Genomic DNA, 13,059 nt, shown 5'->3' with positions numbered 1-13,059 from the left:
TTACAGTAAGCTTTTGGCATGGAACAGTCTAGATCAGAGAAACTGTTGAAAAAAAACCAGATGCCTCATCTTAATCAGACTAGGATTACATATATTTTAATGAGTATGCTTTAAGAATTATCACAGGGTAACTCTTTTTAAATGATTGTTTTTAAAGTAGGAATTGTTATTATGTGAGCTGTGGATACTGCTTGTTGTTGCCAGGACAGTGTTGTGAATGAGGCTGCTGTTTCAGTGGGTTAATTCCTGGTTTTAGAACAGAATAAATATTTTATTCAAAAAAAAAAAATCAGAGGATGACCAGGGGTTTATGGGAATACTATGTAATCGCCAGTAATGAAGTTGCTGAGCAAGGCCATTTAAAAAAATAGCCAGTCGTATCTGTACTTATGAGGCTGCATGAAAATTGAATATTTGAAGCTGTGTTTGATTGAATCGTATTTTGTCATATACTTGTACTTGTTAGAACTGAAGTAATTGTATTTTATCTTGCTCTTAATTGTATTAATACTTGTACTGTTCACGACTGTAAGTCACCCTGGATAAAAAAATAAATAATAATAATAATAATAAACCTAACTTTGTTTTTGTTGTAATGTAACAGTCATGTCAGTAGCCGCCATAGCTCTTAGAGCTATCAGTAAAAGTTAGTGTGACAAGGTGCCTTCAAATTGGAAGTTTCTTCACAATTGGATAATTTGTCAAGATATATGTATGACATACTCCCACGTTACCCTTTGTGGTGAAAAGCATTCCCAGCAGGGGATAATTAATGGTTTTAAAATAATGAGCCTTGGCAGCATAGGAGTATGCAGGGATGTTTAAGATTTTTTAAGGTTGTGGTCTGAGCACGGAAATGATGAGTGCTGGGATATTAGGCCTAATGCATCAGAGTAGAATCCGGGTCTATGTGTATATTTGGTGCAGATGTGAACCCAGGGATTGCTGGCTAGCATCCAGATTCCCTCCCCCTTAAAGATTGGAAGGTTTTTAAAGTTAAGAGAAAGGACAGGAATTAAAAGTAGGGGGCTCTGTGGAATACTCGCAGTCCCCCTGAAGCTGTTCCTGCTTGACGTCTGGATCAGGAAGGCCTGGGAGCCATTAATTTGTGGCAGGAAGTGACCTCAGCATTAAAGACTGCAGGCAAGCAAAAGTGAGAGACTAAGACAGAACTGGTTTATGCTGCATTGTGTTGTGAAGCAGGCAAGCAGAAAAAAAAGAACAGGAAGCTAGCTCTTCTGTGTGTGTGTGTGTGTGTGGGTGTGGGTGTGTATATATATATACACACATACACACACACAAAGCTAACCCCAATCAATTAAAAGACCACACTGTTTAGGGCAAAACTGAGGATAATGAAGTATCGGGGGGGGGGGGTTCCTGTGAGCCATTTAAATGTTCTGCTGAGGTAATAATATGGGGAGTTTGTCTTCCACAGGATACCATTTGCTGCATGTCTTTTTGACTAACATAGAATTAGCTGGGTAAAGATAACCATTTGGTTGGGTTGCACCCAGACAGAAATGTAAAGTGTGTAGGTGGTTAGCAGGGACAGGGTTAATTGCTATCCCTGTCAGATAAATGTGTGTGTGGCTGAGTTTGCAAAGCCACAGGTGTAATTAGTTTATTTAATTAATTGATGTCACCTGCCTGTACTCAGTAGGCAGGTATAAAAATAGTAACCAGAGGTTTGTTGGAGACTGTGATAAGGAAAGAGGCTGTCAGTGTGGAGAGACCTGTGTGGTGCAGAAGAAAGGTAGTGTTTAAACCTTTTTTGTGTTGTAGTTTAGTTAGTACTCCATGTGGGAGTTAGGTTTTTGTTTAGATTTATCTTTTATTTCTGTTAAATTATATATATATATATATATATATATATATATATATATATATATATATATATATATATATATATATATATTGTGAAAGATGTTTACTGAATTTAAGGTTTGTTTGCCCCTTTAAAGCAGTCCCAGAATTATTTACTTATATATATATATATATATATATATATATATATATATATATATATATATATATATATATATATATATATATATATATATGTTCGTACTGGGACGAACACAGGATTTTTATGTTTGGATATTCGCTCATAATTGAAATATTCATTCGGATATTCGTTCGTTTTTCAGAAAGTAATAAAAGCCATTATATTGCTCTGAACGCAGGCAGACAGTGTGGGGGGCGTGGCCATGGCAGGAATAAAGAAAGTTGGGTAGGACTTCCTTTACCCCAGTGAATTAATTACAAAAGATGCCAAATAGCAGTTCAAGTTAAATGTTGTTTTGTTTATTCCTGAAATAAATAGTACATAATAAAGTTGACAACACTTTTTTTTTATGTAGCAAATACGAACATCTGATCTGATTTTTGTATCCGAATACATGTCAAAAAATATTCGTTAGGATATTTGTCCCAGCACTAATATATATGTACTGCTGTGCAAAACTCTTAGACATGTTCCATTTTTCCTCTACGATGCATTATGAGCATCAGCAATTTACTCAAAGCCTCCACTAGTGTTTTCTACTGTTAGAACAGCCTTGACTTGCATAAAAGGAAAAACATTGATTAAAATAGCTTACATCACTCGATTTTCAAGGTGTGGTATCCGAAGCATAATCAACAAGTACAGAGACACATCATCGGTAATTGACAAACCCAGGACTGGAAGACCCAAAAAGCTGTCTAACAAGGATGAGCAATACTTCAAGATAATATCCTTAAGGAATAGAAATAATACAAGCGTTCAGTTGACAACAGAACTGGCAGAAGGCACAAGTGTCGTCCATCAAATCAACAGTACGAAGGTCACTCTTGAAATCAGGACTTAAAGGATGTGTTTCAGTAAGAATACCTCTGTTAAGAAAGGGGAACAAGACAAAAAGGTTAAAACATGCACAAGAACACAGAAATTGGACTATAGAACAACGGTCAAAGGTGCTTTGGACTGTTGATGGATGGACAACGACACCTGTGCCTGTTCTGTTGTCAGTTCAACAATTGTCGTCTTTCTATTCCTTAAGGATATTATCTTCAAATATTGCTCATATAGTGTATAATAATTTGTGTAAAATGAACAACGCACGTTATCTGGTTATATGGCGGTTACCACTTTTAAAGTCACATCTGTCATCTACCAAACATGAGGTGCAAGGTGTGGTATTTTGATGGCAAAAAGTCAGGTGCAGGAGGTTGGCCTCTTCGTATTTATCAAGTGACATTGTCATGGAAATAATTGCCTTAGACAAAATAAACAAACATATGCCGTGTTTCAGTAGTTATATGTTCAAAAAAGACTACATGATAATCCACATTATTGAAGTAAAAAAAGCAATAATAGAAAACAAACTCATTTTGTTCCAATACTGCACTGGAGTTATTTTTCTGTATTGGAAAAACTGTTTATGCAGAGCCTTTGTAAAGAGGTCTTAGAGCTATTGATATGGAGATTTACTAACTGTAAATATAAAACTTAAAAGTGTGTTATCTTTATTGTTTGAACACTGTTCTTACTGGGAACGCTTCAGATATTATTGTGATAAGAATTTTTGTAGGATAGCTGTATGATAGAAACGGTAAGTGACCTTCACGTGCAAATACTGTAGTATACACTTGGTTGGTAGGTGCTTCTTGATCAAAAACTGCACAATTTGAAATGATTGAACTCTTCACTTTGAAGTCATTGAGACATGGAGGAATGGTCATGTAACCCTCCAAAACAATTTAGACACCTTATCATGTAGAATCAGTACTGTCCTGGAAGTTCATACTGGCCCAAAATTCTGTTTACAGTTTTATGGTGGGAGTTTTTTTTTTGGTTTGTCTTTGAACCCTTACTCCTCAAAAACGTCTGTAGTATTGCAATACTTGGGGAACAATGCTGCTACCTCTTCAACCAACACAATTGTTAAAATAAAATTGTTCAACAATTATCAGGAGGAAATTGGATGTTCATGCAGAACCATTTGACTTGCAGGGTAATAAACATATTAAATAAATTGGCTGGCAAGGTCGTTGAAGCAAATATTATAAAGGGTTTATAGAGAATTTTAGTGGAGTAAGAGAGGATAGGGAGATGTAGTGAAACAACCAAAAAGATAAAGGCTTTCTGTTAAAAATGCATTATTGGGAAGTGAAACTCTTTCTGTACTGTCTGAATTTGAATAAACCAAACTGAAAATTAAACTGAATTATTACTAAAAGACCTTTGTTTCACGTTACTCCAGAGGAATAATTTGACAGAGTCTTTGTTGGTCGATATTCCAAATATATTAAAATCACTATTATTACTTGTGATCAATGCGTTACAAATTTCACATTTCCATTTTTTCTTACCATGTATTCATGCCAAACCTAACAATTTCAATTTAGAAAACAACCATAGATTGAGGCTTGCTATATAAAACATTCTGAGCATCTATTGTTGCTTCGGTAATTACCCTTTGATGCATAGTCTCTGGGACGCATCAAACAGCGCAATCAATCCCCAGGTCTAAAGCATCTACGAATTCAACTGCTTGCTAAAACACTGTATTCAGTTTCACAAGGAGCTGGGATTAAAGCTTCCATAATTCTGTTCTGTTTTATTGTAAAATGTTAGACCTTCTTCCTTAGTTTAGTCTGCTTACACACACTGTTGTTTTTCCAGATTGTTTATATTGTCTACAGTTAGTTTCAGCTCACTCACAATAACTCTCCCCTCACAAAGCCTTCATACTGCTACTACCTGCAGCAAAATGAGGTTGACTGTCATATGCACCAGTGTAGTATTGCTCGACAAGCCACAGAGTAGGGTAACACTGTTCCTTTTATTGCTCTGTCTGTGTTAATCTATTTAAAAAGTGCTGACTATTATTTTAAGAACATGCTTTAAAATGATGGGCCAGTCCTTGACGGATCAGAGCTTGATAGAGTGAATGGTAAATGTGGAAGAACTGGGTCATAGGTGCTCCTGTTCTGCCTCTTCCAGCAGGTGTTGCTACTAAGCAGCTCTTACAATATGGCAAATTGGCCATAAATGCCAACATTTTATCATGTGGGTTACTGCCTCTGATGATTAAAGCAAGCTCTGTTAGTACTTGCAACATTTCACAAAACACTTGGCTGATGCTTGACTCAAAGCTCTTGAGCCTGTGCCTGCACTGCAAGTCAGAGCTGCAGCAAGGCCCCAGAAACCAGACTGGAAACTGTTAACCTTCTCATCTTGCATCTACAAGTGTGCTGCAACCGAAAGCTTTTTTTGTAGGTGTCAATTATTTTTATCTATATTTTACATGTGGACCCAAAATGTCATGAGATAAAAAACTAATTTGCTTACCACAGTCTGTGACTGTGTGCTTACTTTGTAGTCGGAGGTGTGATAAAAGCATGGCTGTTATCTATATTGGACCTGTAAGAAAAAATAGCCTACAGTTGTCTGTACATATTCCCTTTATCAGTTTGGATCTGTGAAACACTTGCAGTTTAATATCATTTGAAATAAAAAATGAGAAGGTAGAGAAAACTATGACTTTAGTCTTCCCAAAATGTAGCACATTTAATAATACAGTAATCCTCACGTATCTGACTGCGGTGGGACCAGAGTAAGGGTGGATATGTAAAAATGCGGATAAATGAATTATTCTTTTGAGATTCAGCTTTTTTTAGGGAGCACCCCTAAATCCCTTGTTAAGAAAAATACATGGTATTAATGCTTGTGACAGGGTAGCCATCTGCCGTGTGGATGTGTGCATTTGCTGCTGAGTGAGATCGAGACAGAGGTTGAAGTTGATGCGCCCTGCAGGTGAATAGGATTTATTTACATATCAACACACTGGACCGCTCCTGTGACACTACCAGCAATGCAGGGTAATAGATGCTCTATTTTGAGGAGTCACCCTCTCAGTGTTGAAATTACAAACATACATAAGTTAGGCCACTGCACCTACAGTAGGTCAATAGACCTGTTCTCCTTCAGTGCCATTTGGTCAACAGGGTTGCCTGATCCTCGACTTAATGTCTCACTCTGTGGCAGCGGCATAGGACCCTGCACATGATGTTGTATTTATACATGTTATGCACAATTACTATTAATACATTAGATACAAATGCATCCCACTTAACTACTTGCTCAATGCATACACTATTGAATGATGTGCTTTGCAGCCAATGACAAATATGCTATAGTGGTGAAGTGACCTAATAAATAAAACAGCAATAGTATTTAACACCCTGTAAATGCAATATCACTTCCATGCAGGATCCCTTCCTAAACCCACTTCGTTTTGGTTCTCAGCCGTTTTCACAAACGCTATGCAAGCTTAAAACCCCAATGCCCACCACTCAGAAAATTGTGCCCATGTGATTTTGTTGCAGTATGTTGACTACTGTTTACCACCAAACTCATCAGAATTTACTTGTGGCCAGATATAAAGCATGTCTATGCAAGTGAAAGACCAAAGGTCAACATGGATTTGACGGGATGCCTGAAAGCAATGCTGTGCAAGGTGTTTAAATTGTTCTGGAGGGAAACATGCCCATTCTTACACTTCCTACGAGGAAGCTGAGGATGGAAATCTGCTTTTAAAATGTGGAACATCACAATTTCTGCAGGCTTGGATCTAGAAACACCTGTCAACTGAGCCTCCACTATCAGCCCTCTATCAAAGTCTGTGAACATAGCTACTGAAACTGACTTGCACCAGTGTAGCCACAGCTTCATTTCAGAATACAAATTAGGGATTTCTTTGAATAAAAAATCAAATTTTGTGCTCTTGTGTCATTTTATTAGTGCCGAGAGCCTGAACAGGAAAACATATGGGATTAGTGAGGAAATAAAATTGATTTAAAAGCAGCAAGTCGTGTTAAGGAAGTGAAAGTCATTTTGTAGCCAGTGTAGTAAAGAATTACCAGGCTTCACAGTTAATATTAAACTGTACATTTTGATGGTGGAATAAAGAGTTAAATTAGAAATTTGTTTAAGAGCAAGTGAAGTAAAAAGCTTAAAGCTAAATTCTCCTTCATATGAACCAGTATTCAGTGGGTAAAAGCAAACATGTTGGTGTATTTTATGTTTAAGTTTCAATGAATGGACATTTAACACATTTGCATTTTGTTAACTTAGTGTTGCATGAAGAAAACTCTAAGTGTCTACTTGCAGACTTGCAAAAAACAGACACAAGTTTGTAAATGTGGTCTGTGGCTAGGCAGAAACATTCAGAGAAGAGCACCGTCAGTTGTAACCACCAAGTTCATATAGCAATATGTAACTAAACAATAATTTATGCAAACCCTGCTAAACACTGTTAAAAATATACCTTTTTATTTTTTAGTTAGACTCTGGTTATGCTGCCACAACACAAGTTTGATGAAGTACTCGGTTTCCTCTCCCTGTTCACTTCCTGTCCTACAGGAAATTGCACTCCACCTGATCCAACATTGATTCTTGTGTGCAGAATAGAATGCTAGTGTAAGAGGTAGTTGGAGACCTATTACCAGTAATACAGGAAGTTGACTTATACTGTTGGGACAAGAAAGCTATATACTATAATGTGTTTCACCTGGGTGGAAATAAAGTCTTGAAAACTAACAGATTAACAGCAAAACAATAAGAAACTTGTGGGGCAACAACTTAATATATGCACAGGTGGAGAGTAACATGTTACTGTAAATTGATTACATTTTTCAGTAACTTGTAAAACTAAGGGTAACTAAATGTGGTAACGAGTTACAGTTTATGTGAAAAAAAATAACATAATTACTGTTGGTTACAAAAAAAAGACTACAGCTAATGCATGACATGGAAACCAGAAAGTGCTTCAACTGTCCAAGTCAAATCTATCCCATCACATGAACTTGCTTTTTATATGATTTTGCTAGAACATGTCGCCAGAGGAGGGAACGTGGGAGTTCAACAGCTGGATCATCAAAGAATATTTCGAGCTACAGCCTGACGAAACAGCAAAAAAAAAATCTCTGAAAAATGTAAATTGTGTCTGAGTAACTTTGTCAATAACTTGTAACTAATGGGTTACTTGTTAAAAGCAACTTCCCAACACTGAACTCGGAAAAAGGATTACTTTGAATCAATGTCTAAGCCCAACAGCATCTGACCCAAGTTGTTCTGGTGATTTGTTTGAACTGCGTTTGGCCAGTAAACAGGAGTGTTTATACCTTTCTGGTCTGAGGTCATAAAATCTAAGATCCAGAAAACAGGAAGTGCAAATCCAATGTAAAACTGACAGTGGTTTTATCAACATGCTACAGATTAATGTCAGCATCATAGGGGATTTTATATCTGTGTATGTTTTGATTCCATTATCAATTTAATTACTTTTTTAAATATTGTTGTTAATGGTTACAGACCCTCACAAGTGCTACTCGTTTCAAGAAATGTAACATAATTTTCTTTTAATTATTTTCCTTTTTTGTTTTCTTAAGGCAGTAGCTGGTAAATTACACATTCCCCAGGAAAAAACGCCTGACAAAAAAAAAATGTTTGCATTCTAATTTTAGATTATGGTTTGTATTATTAGTATTGCTGAACTATGTTAAGGATTGGAAAACCACCAAAAGGCAAAAATTACATTTTAAATGACCTAACTGGGGATCAAAAACACTGGGCACCATCCAATTAAATATAATTGTCCTGTTACTTATCCATCTAGCCCATAAAATGAATAAAGCTTATCCATTTGGGGCATACATGGAAGCAACCATTCTTAATCTTAGCCATCTGTTTGCTTAGCTGTACCATAAGTGGGAAACTTTGGGGAAAATTGTTTGACCTAATGGCCCAGCTGATAGGGGCTTTGGATGTTAACCAGTGCCCTGTTTAAGCAAACATTTGGCATGGTGTCTTTTAAATGTGTTAAGCATGACAGACAAAGTCCAGTGTGTCTCCCATTGACATCTGTGGCCAGTTCCATTCCACACTGTCAAAGTGCACTCTGGCGAATGGATCTTAATATTGCAGGCACACAGAGGGGAAATAAGTCAATACGTTACTCAGTCTAGGAATAGTCAAAGAAATGTACTGCAGTCCTGTTAAAAATGCATTGCTGCACAGAGCACAAAAGCAAGCCAAATGAAAGATCGAGATCTTCCACTAACCACAGCTGAATCTCTCTTTAACCTCCTGGGAGACTGTGTTACTTCCTGTCTGCCATTCTTTCAAAATAAAGTATAAGAAGACTGTGAGAACCCAGGCCTGTCACAGAACACTTGTATCACAGCCGCCAGTCTAGCATGAGGGTTGTTTCACATACTGTAAAAATATATGTCATGGTGACCTTCTTTTTCATGGTCCCAACACCTCAGTGGCTCATCTATTTAAAGCTACAACTTAATTACTTGTGCGGTTTTTTGAACTTCAGTATGCATGGCCATTTCTTTAGCTATGCTATTATGTATGTGCTGTAACTGAAGGTTATGTATGTGCTGTAACTGAAAGTCAAGTTTTATCATTAAAGGAGGCGGTGTGGTCCAGTGGTTAAAGAAAAGGATTTGTAACCAGGAGGTCCCTGGTTCAAATCCCAGGGTCAGCCACTGACTCATTGTGCGGTGTGAGTAAGTCACTTAACCTCCTTGTGCTTTGTCTTTCGGGTGAGACGTGGTTTTAAGTGACTCTGCAGCTGATGCATAGTTCACACACCCTAGTCTCTGTAAGTTGTCTTGAATAAAGGCGTCTGCTAAGTAAACAAATAATATACTTATAGCTCTAATTTTCTGTATATTACTAAAAATGTATTTTGGTACAAAGGAAAAACATTGCCTGTAAAAAATCAGCATAACTAGGATACTACTGTCCTTCATTGAAAGGAATGATTGGAGGGATTTCCAGGGGAAGATGATAAACCAGACTGGTTACTGCTTAATGTTTGGACCCCTAGTGTGGGCAAGGTACGATTCAAGTCAAAGTGCTCTGTGCCACTTGGACACTGTCAGGACCAGAGTTATAGGTACTCTGTCATAGCCTGAAAAGTAAAGGAAACCAAGTTGCCAAGATTGCTTATCCTTAAATATACTCAACATATTGTGCCAATGGACCCTACACCATGAAGTAGTTTTACAACAGGGGCAAATTGAGGAATGCACAATTACAAAGCCCAGGGGTTGGGTGAACACTAAAGCAGAGTATTGAATAGTGTGTCTTTAATAAAGTTGACAGTTGTATCTCCCACCAAGTGTAGCTTTTTATCCTAAAGGTTTTACAACATTTTACAACTGCAATGCTGCTTACCAGTCTTCCTAGCCTCACAGACAATAGAAACATCTATATAATGTATTCCTTGTATATAAAGAGTAGGCTACAAGTTGTTGTTTTTTTGGATCTTGTTGAAACAAAACCTTTCCTGTTGGAAGTCCCCAGATATCAGATTTGAGAACTATTTGATTAGGTCATATGTGTGTTTCTGCTTTATTTTACTTGAGGAAGGGACTTTGCCTTTAAACTGAAAAATGTGTTTAAATCCAGAGTGGTGAACTCCAACCTCTTTACACTCAGGGGCCTAGAATCACTAAAGCAGGGCCAGCTTGGAACAGTGGAGACCAATAAACAGCAGATGTTACAGACAGGAAACGAGGGTTGCTGTTTTTTTTAAAGCTCTCCAAAATCTGACAAATAAGAGGATGAAGTGAAGACACTATTGAAGTGCAGGTGCTGTGTGAGTCCAAGTTTACAACACAGCCAAACCCAATCTTTTTTAGAGGGTGGTCTTCAGGGGCCACCGTTGGAATGCAGTGGGCTTGGGACCAAGACCTAGGGCCACAAAAACATTGAAAGCAACAAAATGTCTTTGGAAGAATTCCATTTGGCCCCATGTGAATTTGTCTGGTGGTTAATTTACTCTGATCTTCAACCCCTTAAATCACACCTGGCTCCAAAAAGATACAGCACTTCATTTTTTGACAACTAGTTGTTCCCCTTCAAGTACAAAATGTATCCATTACCAAATGGGTATTTACCTCCTAACGACCTGAAACCTGAATATATCAAAGCTGCTCAGCCGAGCCTGTGACGCAGTCATGCCCACCCCCATGGGTATAAAGGATTGCGCACACAGATCTGTGCCATTTTTCCTTTCAAGAACTGACCTGACAGGAGAGCCTATTCAGACAAGTACTTGTTATTTGTCTGCTATAGATTTTTGCATTTATTGTATTTTTACACAAATTATATGTGATATTAAAAATAATAGCCAATTCTGTGAATTTGTGCACTGCAGTCTGTTGGTTGTTACGTCCCACTGTGACCTTGTGCCCCGCGTGAAGGCAGCGGCTTGAGTCACCCCTTCCCAGGGATCAAGCATCATAAGTCGGCTGACTTTGTGTTCTCCCCCCAGGCTGCAGTAGCTCGGGCTGGAGTTATTTTATTCTTGTTTTGGCCTCGGCCAAAATTACAAGACGTTTTTTGTAATTAAGTAATTGTATTATTGTATGAGAAATATTTCTTTTCTCATTATATTTTTCTGTTTTCACGGGAGACTATGTGCAGGCTTGTCTCCATTGCGTGTTGCGGTACCGGTACTGAACCGGCCCATAGCCTACTGACCCGTAGCCTACCAGGCATATTTGCTGAGGTCCCTCTCTTGACAATCACTGGCCATCACCACTACAGCTGGATGAGATGTGCCTGGTTAATAAAAACCTGCTCTGTCTAAACTGAACAGGCAGGCGGTGGGTATAATCCTTCCCCAGACTGATGGGGACAAAGCGCTGCTGTTGGATGCCCCTATTACACTGGGCATACCTGTGGTCCTGCGGTGGATGAGATGCTGCAACGAAGGAGCTGGTGTGCATGCTTCCAAAAAAGCGACCACCGCCAGTGCGCAAACCAGCGGAAAACTGGCACCCTAGCAGCCTCGGACCGGCACAGCCTGCTGCCAGAGGTGGTATTCAGAACCGGCCCGCGGCTGTTCGCTGCGGAGGCTATAATAAGTTGCATTGCCCGGTGCAGAGGCAAAACCTCAAACCAAGCCACAAGATGAGCAACAGCCTTAGGGGTTTGCTGCCACAGGACCAGGGCCCCTTCTCAGGGAGCCATCTGGATTATTGGCGTCGGTACACAACGGACATCTGGGTGCTTACTACCATTCAAACTGGCTACTCTGCAGTTGAAGCATGGTCCCCCTCCCTTTCAGGTCATGACTCCAACATCAGTCACGGACCTGCAAGACTTTTTGAAGTGCATGGAAGCTATACTGGCCCCATTGAGACTCAAAGGTACCAGAGTACTCAATTATTTACTCCAGGTAATGCATAGTAACTGGAGGTTTAAAAAAAACACAATTGGAATTTAAAACGTCCTGTTACTATGCATAATAGATAGTTTACTATACATGTAGATAAGAGAGGGGCACTTTTTTACACTACAGGCAAAGGGTAGCACCTACAGTATAGGAGTACCCATTACTTTCCTGTCAAGGTTGGCCCAGCTAAAGTATTGATCTTCTGCCATTCTGGACTAAGATTGTAGCAATTAATCAACACAAATCTGGGGTTGTAGAATAGTAGGTGGAGTAAGTTACTGTAATGCCCAAAGACAGTTTTAAACTCATGACCCTTTTCAAGGTCCGAAGTAGTTTGTGCTTTTTTCAGCATCTGTCTGATTTATTCCACTTCTTATCCCGAACTCCAGCTGAAGGGGCTGAGGCTGAGTTTGAATGCGCTTACATTGCTGCCGGTACCCATTACATTCCAGGCAAGGTTGCTCCAGATAAAGTACTGATCTTTTAATGCTGTTTCCACAATAATTGACAGGACTCAGAGGCAGATGCAGAAGCTGGAAGCTGTGAGCTACTCCTCTCGCTACGCTCTGGGACTCTTCTATGAAGCTGGCACGAAGATTGATGGCCCCTGGGCAGCAAAGTACATCACCAATAATCCCTGCATATGCTTCATCTCCATCAACAATAAAAGGCACAATTTAGGTCAGTGCTCCCATTATTTCTCTTAAACAGCGCAACAATGGAGGGTGTAGATCATGGAAAATGCTGTTTAATTGAGTGTTGCTGTTCGAAAACATAATTAGCATTTAGCTCCAAGCCACATGGGATCAAA

The 13,059-nt window shown here is 38.8% G+C and overlaps 1 protein-coding gene across 5 annotated transcripts in view; it reads left to right on the top strand.

Annotated features, from left to right (window-relative positions):
• LOC117418595 (renalase-like) overlaps nucleotides 1–13,059 on the top strand; it is a 55,107-nt gene that overhangs the window by 32,456 nt on the left and 9,592 nt on the right. For 3 of the 5 annotated variants that reach the window (XR_009306746.1, XR_009306745.1, XR_004546823.3), the window contains exon 5: nucleotides 12,760–12,929. The exons of 1 other annotated variant lie outside the window; for it this stretch is intronic. The gene's annotated coding sequence lies outside the window, so the exon portion shown is untranslated. Of the gene's footprint in view, nucleotides 1–1,632; nucleotides 1,757–12,759; nucleotides 12,930–13,059 lie in introns of those variants that run through there. One more of the 5 variants, XR_009306744.1, reaches the window with a different exon arrangement.

The sequence above is a fragment of the Acipenser ruthenus genome, chromosome 13 (genome assembly GCF_902713425.1).
Source record: "Acipenser ruthenus chromosome 13, fAciRut3.2 maternal haplotype, whole genome shotgun sequence".
NCBI lineage: Eukaryota > Metazoa > Chordata > Actinopteri > Acipenseriformes > Acipenseridae > Acipenser > Acipenser ruthenus.
Note: the sequence above shows the minus strand (reverse complement) of the source record. Positions and strands in the feature narration are given on the sequence as shown.